Source organism: Melanerpes formicivorus, unplaced genomic scaffold, assembly GCF_026170545.1.
Source record: "Melanerpes formicivorus ecotype bairdi unplaced genomic scaffold, bMelFor1.0.p_v2 SCAF_551, whole genome shotgun sequence".
Lineage (NCBI taxonomy): Eukaryota > Metazoa > Chordata > Aves > Piciformes > Picidae > Melanerpes > Melanerpes formicivorus.
In genome coordinates, this window is record NW_027142903.1 from 12,501 (window position 1) to 22,500 (window position 10,000).

The following is a 10,000-nucleotide window of genomic DNA, read 5'->3' on the forward strand; positions in this document are numbered from 1 at the left end:
CCCCCCCGCTGCCGGTTTGCGCGGAGCTCCCCCTTCCCGCCGTTGCCTCTTGCCGCTACCCCCGCCCCCCCCCCGCTGCCGGTTTGCGCGGAGCCCCCCCTTCCCGCCGTTGCCTCTTGCCGCTACCCCCCGCCCCCCCCCCGCTGCCGGTTTGCGCGGAGCCCCCCCTTCCCGCCGTTGCCTCTTGCCGCTACCCCCGCCCCCCCCCCGCTGCCGGTTTGCGCGGAGCCCCCCCCTTCCCGCCGTTGCCTCTTGCCGCTACCCCCCCGCCCCCCCCCGCTGCCGGTTTGCGCGGAGGCCCCCCCTTCCCGCCGTTGCCTCTTGCCGTTACCCCCGCCCCCCCCCCCGCTGCCGGTTTGCGCGGAGCGCCCCCGCCTGCCGTTGCCTCTCGCCGCGGCCACCACCGCCCCCTCCACACCCCCGGGCCCCCGTTACCGGTTTGCGCGGAGCCCCCCCTCCCGACGTTGCCTCTTGCCGCTGCTGCCACCCCCAGCTCCCCACACCCCCCGGCTCCCGTTAGCGGTTTGCGCGGAGCCCCCCCTTCCCCCCTTCGCGGGCTGCCGCTTCCCTCCCGGGCTGCCCGGCTGCTCTCTAACCCCTGCGACCGAGGCGGCGCTGTTAGGGCGGCCGTGCCGGTGCCCCTTGCCGCAGCTAGCCTCTCGCCGCTGCCCCTCCCGTCCGTCGTCCCCCGTCCCCAAAAACTTGCTGCTCTCCACGCTGGAGCCTGCACGGGGGAGGTTGCGCTCCGCTCCTCCGGCCCTAAAGCCGCCCTCGCCCCGCCCCCCCGGCTTGCCGCTTGGCTCGGCTGCCCGCCCGCCCGCTAATCCCCCCAACGCCCCCACCCCAGAAACACCCCAGCCCTACCGCATGCCGCTCCCCCTCTCCCCGCTCTCGCTGACCGCTGCCACCCCCCCCCACCCCTCCCCCCCGAAACAAACCCCCCAGCCCTACCGCATGCCGCTCCCCCTCTCTCCCTAGCCTGCCCCCCCCGCCGTCGCTTGCTGCCCAGCCGCCGCCGCCGCCGCCGCCGCCGCCCGCCGGGACCCCGCCTCGGTCTGGTGGCGCGCGCTCGGAGATCCCCGGCTACCCGTCCGTCCGTCCGTCCCTCCCTCCCGCCCCGCCCCGGGGGAGGGCCCGGGGCAGCGCGGGCAGGCGGGGAGCAAAAAAAGGCGCGGGCGCCAAAAAACGTCGGGGTCCCGGGGTGGCGGAGGGGGGCGGCGGCGGGGGGCGGCGGCGGGTACACGGCGCCGGGTCCAGGGCGCCGGGTCCAGCCCGTCCCGGGGCGGGGACAGGTGGTGTCGTCCGTCCCCGCCCCCGTAACCTGCTCTGAAGCATCCGCTTCCCGCCGCGGTTCGCCCTCCACCCCCCCGCCGCACACGCAGCTGCCGCTTCCCGCCGCCTCTGCCCCCCCGCCCCGGGATCAACCACCCGCCGGGTCCAGCCGGTCCCGGTCCCGGGAACCTGCTCCCGGGGCCAGCCGGAGCCACGCCCCCTCCTCTGACGCTTCCAGCTGCCGCCTCCCCTCCCACCCCCCAAACTCACACTGGCCCTCGCCGGCCCGCCCACCCCGCCTACCTGCTTGCCCGCCGCCGCTGGGTGGCGTGCCGGACACTCTCGCACACAGGTACACAGACAGGGACACAGGGACACAGGCACTCAGGCACACAGGGACACAGGGACACAGGGACACAAGGACACAGGGACACAGGCACTCAGGCACTCAGGCACTCAGGGACACAGGGACACAGGGACACAGGGACACAGGGACACAGGGACACAGGCACTCAGGCACTCAGGGACACAGGGACACAGGGACACAGGCACTCAGGCACTCAGGGACACAGGGACACAGGGACACAGGCACTCAGGCACACAGGGACACAGGTGGCGGGCCGGAGGCCTCTCTCCACTGTGTGGCAGGGGTCCAAGAGCCACCCCAGCCCAACCCAGAGGGTCTTTTGCACCTCTCTAGAGGCCACCCAGAGACCCCAGGCCGCAGCAGAAGCCTCCCCCGCATGCTCTGCAGGCTTCCGACCCACCCCAGGCCGCACCAGAAGCCTCCCCCGCAAGCTCTGCAGGCTTCCGACCCACCCCAGGCCGCAGCAGAAGCCTCTCCCGCACGCTCTGCAGCCTTCCGACCCACCCCAGGCCGCAGCAGAAGCCTCTCCCGCACGCTCTGCAGGCTTCTCAGCCACCCCAGGCCGCAGCAGAAGCCTCTCCCGCACGCTCTGCAGGCTTCTCAGCCACCCCAGGCCGCACCAGAAGCCTCTCCCGCACGCTCTTCAGGCTTCTCAGCCACCCCAGGCCGCACCAGAAGCCTCCCCCGCACGCTCTGCAGGCTTCTCAGCCACCCCAGGCCGCACCAGAAGCCTCCCCCGCAAGCTCTGCAGGCTTCCGACCCACCCCAGGCCGCAGCAGAAGCCTCTCCCGCACGCTCTGCAGGCTTCCGACCCACCCCAGGCCGCAGCAGAAGCCTCTCCCGCACGCTCTGCAGGCTTCTCAGCCACCCCAGGCCGCAGCAGAAGCCTCTCCCGCACGCTCTGCAGGCTTCTCAGCCACCCCAGGCCGCACCAGAAGCCTCTCCCGCACGCTCTTCAGGCTTCTCAGCCACCCCAGGCCGCAGCAGAAGCCTCTCCCGCACGCTCTGCAGGCTTCTCAGCCACCCCAGGCCGCACCAGAAGCCTCCCCCGCACGCTCTGCAGGCTTCCCACCCACCCCAGGCCGCAGCAGAAGCCTCTCCCGCACGCCCTGCAGGCTTCTCAGCCACCCCAGGCCGCAGCAGAAGCCTCTCCCGCACGCTCTGCAGGCTTCTCAGCCACCCCAGGCCGCAGCAGAAGCCTCTCCCGCACGCTCTGCAGGCTTCTCAGCCACCCCAGGCCGCAGCAGAAGCCTCTCCCGCACGCTCTGCAGGCTTCTCAGCCACCCCAGGCCGCACCAGAAGCCTCTCCCGCACGCTCTGCAGGCTTCTCAGCCACCCCAGGGCGCACCAGAAGCCTCTCCCGCACGCTCTGCAGGCTTCTCAGCCACCCCAGGCCGCACCAGAAGCCTCTCCCGCACGCTCTGCAGGCTTCTCAGCCACCCCAGGCCCCAACAGAAGCCTCTCCCGCACGCTCTGCAGGCTTCCGACCCACCCCAGGCCGCAGCAGAAGCCTCTCCCGCACGCTCTGCAGGCTTCCGACCCACCCCAGGCCGCACCAGAAGCCTCCCCCGCACGCTCTGCAGGCTTCCGTCCCACCCCAGGCCGCACCAGAAGCCTCCCCCGCACGCTCTGCAGGCTTCCGTCCCACCCCAGGCCGCACCAGAAGCCTCCCCCGCACGCTCTGCAGGCTTCTCAGCCACCCCAGGCCGCAGCAGAAGCCTCCCCCGCACGCTCTGCAGGCTTCTCAGCCACCCCAGGCCGCAGCAGAAGCCTCCCCCGCACGCTCTGCAGGCTTCTCAGCCACCCCAGGCCACAGCAGAAGCCTCCCCCGCACGCTCTGCAGGCTTCTCAGCCACCCCAGGCCCCAACAGAAGCCTCTCCCGCACGCTCTGCAGGCTTCCGACCCACCCCAGGCCGCACCAGAAGCCTCCCCCGCACGCTCTGTAGGCTTCTGACCCACCCCAGGCCCCAACAGAAGCCTCCCCCGCACGCTCTGCAGGCTTCTCAGCCACCCCAGGCCGCAGCAGAAGCCTCTCCCGCACGCTCTGCAGGCTTCTCAGCCACCCCAGGCCGCACCAGAAGCCTCTCCCGCACGCTCTGCAGGCTTCTCAGCCACCCCAGGCCCCAACAGAAGCCTCCCCCGCACGCTCTGTAGGCTTCTGACCCACCCCAGGCCCCAACAGAAGCCTCCCCCGCACGCTCTGCAGGCTTCTCAGCCACCCCAGGCCGCAGCAGAAGCCTCTCCCGCACGCTCTGCAGGCTTCTCAGCCACCCCAGGCCGCACCAGAAGCCTCTCCCGCACGCTCTGCAGGCTTCTCAGCCACCCCAGGCCGCAGCAGAAGCCTCTCCCGCACGCTCTGCAGGCTTCCGACCCACCCCAGGCCGCACCAGAAGCCTCCCCCGCACGCTCTGCAGGCTTCTCCACCACCACAGGCCGCACCAGAGGATCTTTTGCACCTCTCTGGACGCCACCCAGAGACTCCAGGCCGCACCAGAGGCCCCCCCCCCAACCATTTACAGGCTGCAGTGCCAGCCTAGGCCCCGCTGGCAGCCTCCCTTGTCTGCTTTGGAAGGCCTCCCATCCACTCCAGACCTGCCTGGAGGCCTCCCTCGACTGCTCCCGGGGCCCTCGAAGCCACCCTAGGCCTTTCTGGAGGACCTGCTCGACCGCTCGGGCGGCTTCTGACGCACCCTCGGCCATCCGGCGCCCAGCAGCTCCCAGGGCCAGGCACCGGCCTCCCCCTCCGGCCGCCCCTGGGGCCGGGGGTGGCTCGGACTCGGCGCCCCCAACGTGTCGTCCCGTCCCCCCCCGCCCCGCACCGCCGAACATTCGCTGCAGCCGAGGGCTTGCCGCTCGACGCCTACCCCACCCGCCCAGCCCCCCGCTGCGGCCCGGCGCTGCCCCGGCCGCTGCGCCCCGCCTCTCATCGCTCCCCCCACCCGGCAACCGGCCGCCGGGCACGGCAAGTCCCAGGGCAGGGAACAGGTGCTGCCGGGACCCCGTGCTGGCTGCCGGCTTCCCGGGGCTGCCCCGGGCACGGACAGGTCGCCCCCCCGCCCCGGCGAATGTTCACCGAACCGGCTGCCGGCTGCCTTCGAGCACCCCCCGCCCCCCGCCACTATCGTCCCCCCCGCCCCCCCTCCGCCTCCGCTGCCGCTTCTCCCCGCACCGCCTCCACTGCCTCCCCCCGCCGCCGGCGAACGAGTCGCCGGATCCGTAGGGTGCCGGGAGCCCGAACGGCGAGCGGCTCCGGCTGCTGCCGGGACCGCGGGGATTCGAGCCGCTCCGGCCGCGGCCGGGACCCCGTGCCGGAAGCCGGCATCCCGGGACGGCCCCGGGACGGCCCCGGTCGCCGGCCGGGTGACGTTCAGCGAAGCGGCTGCCGCCAGTCTTTGGGCCTCCCCCGTGCCGGGGCCGCGGGGATTCGAGCCGGTCCGGCCGCGGCCGGGATCCCGGGCCGGACGATGGCTTCCCGGGCCGGTCCCGGTCGCCTCCCGGGTGACGTTCACCCAAGCGGCTGCCGGCTGTCTTCGAGCCCCCCCCCCCCCTCCGCCTCCGCTGCCGCTTCTCCCCGCACCCCCTCCACTGCCTCCCCCCGCCGCCGGCGAACGAGTCGCCGGATCTGTAGGGTGCCGGGAGCCCGAACGGCGAGCGGCTCCGGCTGCTGCCGGGACCGCGGGGATTCGAGCCGCTCCGGCCGCGGCCGGGACCCCGTGCCGGAAGCCGGCATCCCCGGACGGCCCCGGGACGGCCCCGGTCGCCGGCCGGGTGACGTTCACCGAAGCGGCTGCCGGCTGTCTTCGAGCCCCCCCCCCCTCCGCCTCCGCTGCCGCTTCTGCCCGCACCCCCTCCACTGCCTCCCACCGCCGCCGGCGAACGAGTCGGCGGATCCGTAGGGTGCCGGGAGCCCGAACGGCGAGCGGCTCCGGCTGCTGCCGGGACCGCGGGGATTCGAGCCGCTCCGGCCGCGGCCGGGACCCCGTGCCGGAAGCCGGCATCCCGGGACGGCCCCGGGACGGCCCCGGTCGCCGGCCGGGTGACGTTCAGCGAAGCGGCTGCCGCCAGTCTTTGGGCCTCCCCCGTGCCGGGGCCGCGGGGATTCGAGCCGGTCCGGCCGCGGCCGGGATCCCGGGCCGGACGATGGCTTCCCGGGCCGGTCCCGGTCGCCTCCCGGGTGACGTTCACCGAAGCGGCTGCCGGCTGTCTTCGAGCCCCCCCCCCCCCTCCGCCTCCGCGGCCGCTTCTCCCCGCACCCCCTCCACTGCCTCCCCCCGCCGCCGGCGAACGAGTCGCCGGATCTGTAGGGTGCCGGGAGCCCGAACGGCGAGCGGCTCCGGCTGCTGCCGGGACCGCGGGGATTCGAGCCGCTCCGGCCGCGGCCGGGACCCCGTGCCGGAAGCCGGCATCCCCGGACGGCCCCGGGACGGCCCCGGTCGCCGGCCGGGTGACGTTCACCGAAGCGGCTGCCGGCTGTCTTCGAGCCCCCCCCCCCTCCGCCTCCGCTGCCGCTTCTGCCCGCACCCCCCTCCACTGCCTCCCCCCGCCGCCGGCGAACGAGTCGGCGGATCCGTAGGGTGCCGGGAGCCCGAACGGCGAGCGGCTCCGGCTGCTGCCGGGACCGCGGGGATTCGAGCCGCTCCGGCCGCGGCCGGGACCCCGTGCCGGAAGCCGGCATCCCGGGACGGCCCCGGGACGGCCCCGGTCGCCGGCCGGGTGACGTTCAGCGAAGCGGCTGCCGCCAGTCTTTGGGCCTCCCCCGTGCCGGGGCCGCGGGGCTTCGAGCCGGTCCGGCCGCGGCCGGGATCCGGGGCCGGACGATGGCTTCCCGGGCCGGTCCCGGTCGCCTCCCGGGTGACGTTCACCGAAGCGGCTGCCGGCTGTCTTCGAGCCCCCCCCCCCCCTCCGCCTCCGCGGCCGCTTCTGCCCGCACCCCCTCCACTGCCTCCCCCCGCCGCCCGCGAACGAGTCGCCGGATCTGTAGGGTGCCGGGAGCCCGAACGGCGAGCGGCTCCGGCTGCTGCCGGGACCGCGGGGATTCGAGCCGCTCCGGCCGCGGCCGGGACCCCCGTGCCGGAAGCCGGCATCCCCGGACGGCCCCGGGACGGCCCCGGTCGCCGGCCGGGTGACGTTCACCGAAGCGGCTGCCGGCTGTCTTCGAGCCCCCCCCCCCCTCCGCCTCCGCTGCCGCTTCTCCCCGCACCCCCTCCACTGCCTCCCCCCGCCGCCGGCGAACGAGTCGGCGGATCCATACCGTCCCGAGAGCCCGAGGCGGCGGCACCCAGTGCGGGTCCGGCCGAGGCCGGGACCCCGTGCCTGTCGCAGGCTTCCCGGGACGGCCCCGGAACGGCCGCGGTCGCCGGCCGGGTGACGTTCTCCGAAGCGGCTGCCGGCTGTCTTCGAGCCCCCCCCCCCCCTCCGCCTCCGCTGCCGCTTCTGCCCGCACCTCCTTCACTGCCTCCCCCCGCCGCCGGCGAACGAGTCGGCGGATCCGTAGGGTGCCGGGAGCCCGAACGGCGAGCGGCTCCGGCTGCTGCCGGGACCGCGGGGATTCGAGCCGCTCCGGCCGCGGCCGGGACCCCGTGCCGGATGCCGGCATCCCGGGACGGCCCCGGGACGGCCCCGGTCGCCGGCCGGGTGACGTTCAGCGAAGCGGCTGCCGCCAGTCTTTGGGCCTCCCCCGTGCCGGGGCCGCGGGGCTTCGAGTCGGTCCGGCCGCGGCTGGGACCCCGTGCCTGTCGCAGGCTTCCCGGGACGGCCCCGGAACGGCCGCGGTCGCCGGCCGGGTGACGTTCACCGAGGCGACTGCCGGCTGTCTTCGAGCCCCCCCCCCCCCTGCCGGAGCCGCGGGGATACGAGCCGGTCCGGCCGCGGCCGGGACCCCCGTGCCGGAAGCCGGCATCCCGGGACGGCCCCGGGACGGCCCCGATCGCCTCCTGGGTGACGTTCACCGAAGCGGCTGCCGGCTGTCTTCGAGCCCCCCCCCCCTCCGCCTCCGCTGCCGCTTCTCCCCGCACCCCCTCCACTGCCTCCCCCCGCCGCCCGTGAACGAGTCGCCGGATCTGTAGGGGGCCGGGAGCCCGAGGCGGCGAGCGGCTCCGGCTGCTGCCGGGACCGCGAGGCTTCGAGCCGGTCCGGCCGCGGCCGGGATCTCGTGCCGAACGTCGTCTTCCCGGGACGGTCCCGGGAGGGCCCCAGTCTCCTCCCGGGTGACGTTCACCGAAGCGGCTGCCGGCTGTCTTCGAGCCCCCACCCCTGCCGTGGCCGCGGGGATTCGCCCCGGTCCGGCAGCTGACGGTTCCCTGTGTCGGACGCCGGCTTCCCGGGACTGCCCCGGGACAGCCCCGGTCGCCTCCCGGGTGACGTTCACCGAAGCTGCTGCCGCCTGTCTTTGTCCCCCCCCCCCGTGCTCTCCCTCAGGCGGGAGGTAGACGTGCTCTCCCTCGGCGAGTAGACGTGCTCTCCCTCGGCGAGTAGACGTGCTCTCCCTCGGCGAGTAGACGTGCTCTCCCTCGGCGAGTAGACGTGCTCTCCCTCGGCGAGTAGACGTGCTCTCCCTGGGCGAGTAGACGTGCTCTCCCTCGGCGAGTAGACGTGCTCTCCCTCGGCGAGTAGACGTGCTCTCCCTCGGCGAGTAGACGTGCTCTCCCTGGGCGAGTAGACGTGCTCTCCCTGGGCGAGTAGACGTGCTCTCCCTGGGCGAGTAGACGTGCTCTCCCTCGGCGAGTAGACGTGCTCTCCCTGGGCGAGTAGACGTGCTCTCCCTGGGCGAGTAGACGTGCTCTCCCTGGGCGAGTAGACGTGCTCTCCCTGGGCGAGTAGACGTGCTCTCCCTGGGCGAGTAGACGTGCTCTCCCTGGGCGAGTAGACGTGCTCTCCCTCGGCGAGTAGACGTGCTCTCCCTCGGCGAGTAGACGTGCTCTCCCTGGGCGAGTAGACGTGCTCTCCCTGGGCGAGTAGACGTGCTCTCCCTGGGCGAGTAGACGTGCTCTCCCTCGGCGAGTAGACGTGCTCTCCCTGGGCGAGTAGACGTGCTCTCCCTGGGCGAGTAGACGTGCTCTCCCTGGGCGAGTAGACGTGCTCTCCCTGGGCGAGTAGACGTGCTCTCCCTGGGCGAGTAGACGTGCTCTCCCTCGGCGAGTAGACGTGCTCTCCCTCGGCGAGTAGACGTGCTCTCCCTCGGCGAGTAGACGTGCTCTCCCTCGGCGAGTAGACGTGCTCTCCGCGGAGATCGCGCTTGTCGCCAAGGGGTCGCTGTTGCGCTCTGCCTCCGCCTACGTCATCGTACAAGCCGGCGTGATTTCTGCGACCTGCCGCTGGGCGGAGGTCGGCTGGTTGTGCGCTCGCGGAGCTGACGGCCCTCCAGTTCCGTATATGAGGGAACAAGCGACGCCGAGCACTCCCAGGGCAGCGCTGCCGAGCGGCTGCTCCAAGCCACCCGCCAGGCGGCTGGGCAGGGGTCCGTCTGGCTTCTCGGTGGCTTTCGCCCGGGTCAGAGAGGGGACCCGCGGGGCCGAACAAAGGCGCGGCGGTTTGGAGCGGCCGCTGGCGCACCCTCAGCGGTGTTGGATGGGTTTCGCTCGTCCGTGAGCCGGAGCCCAGCCCGGGCTCGGCAACGAAAGCGGGGAAAAGAAAAAAAGTTGACGAGTGGCTGGCGCCGGCCACTGCCGAAGTGTGGAACCCCCGAAGCGAAGTTTGCCCGGTGGGGCACGGGGGCAGAGAAAGCCGGGGAGACGTGGTGCCGGCGTCGGTCCCACCAAGAATGGAAAGCAAGCCCGTCCAGGCACGGCGAGAGAGAGCCCGGTAAGGGGCAGAGAGAGTTCCCAGCACTGGACCCTCTTCACGGGGGTTCCCCCCCATGGCCAAAGCCGCAGCCCGCGGGGGCACGGCATCTAAGGGAAAAGCCAGCGGCGGTGACTGGCCACTCGTATGCTATGGAGCCCGGCATGGGGGGAGGAGGGCAAGCCGGTGCCCCAGCACGGCTTCCTCCTGGCTCCAGAGGGGCGCCCCGTGATGGAGATGTAACTCGGTGCAGCTTGAGGGAAAATGCAAGCCCACATTTCGGGGAGGCAGAGGTGCCCTGTGAGCCGGTGCGGCCCGGTGCAGCTTGCCCCCCCCCCCCATCTCTGGAGGGCGCCCCGTTTGCTCCGCCGGCGTGTTGCCCGCACGCCGAGCCCCGTGCCTACTGGCTGCTCCCGAGGGCGGTGGCGGGTGCGCGTGGCTGTGTCTGTCCCAGAAGAGCGAGGCCGTGGGGCCTCCGCTGGCTTCCTTTCCTTCTGTCCTTGTTGATCGATGAGGCCTTTCGGGTCGCGTCGGAAAGGGCCCCCGGCCGGCAGGGCAAGGGCGGTCTTCCTTTCCACTTC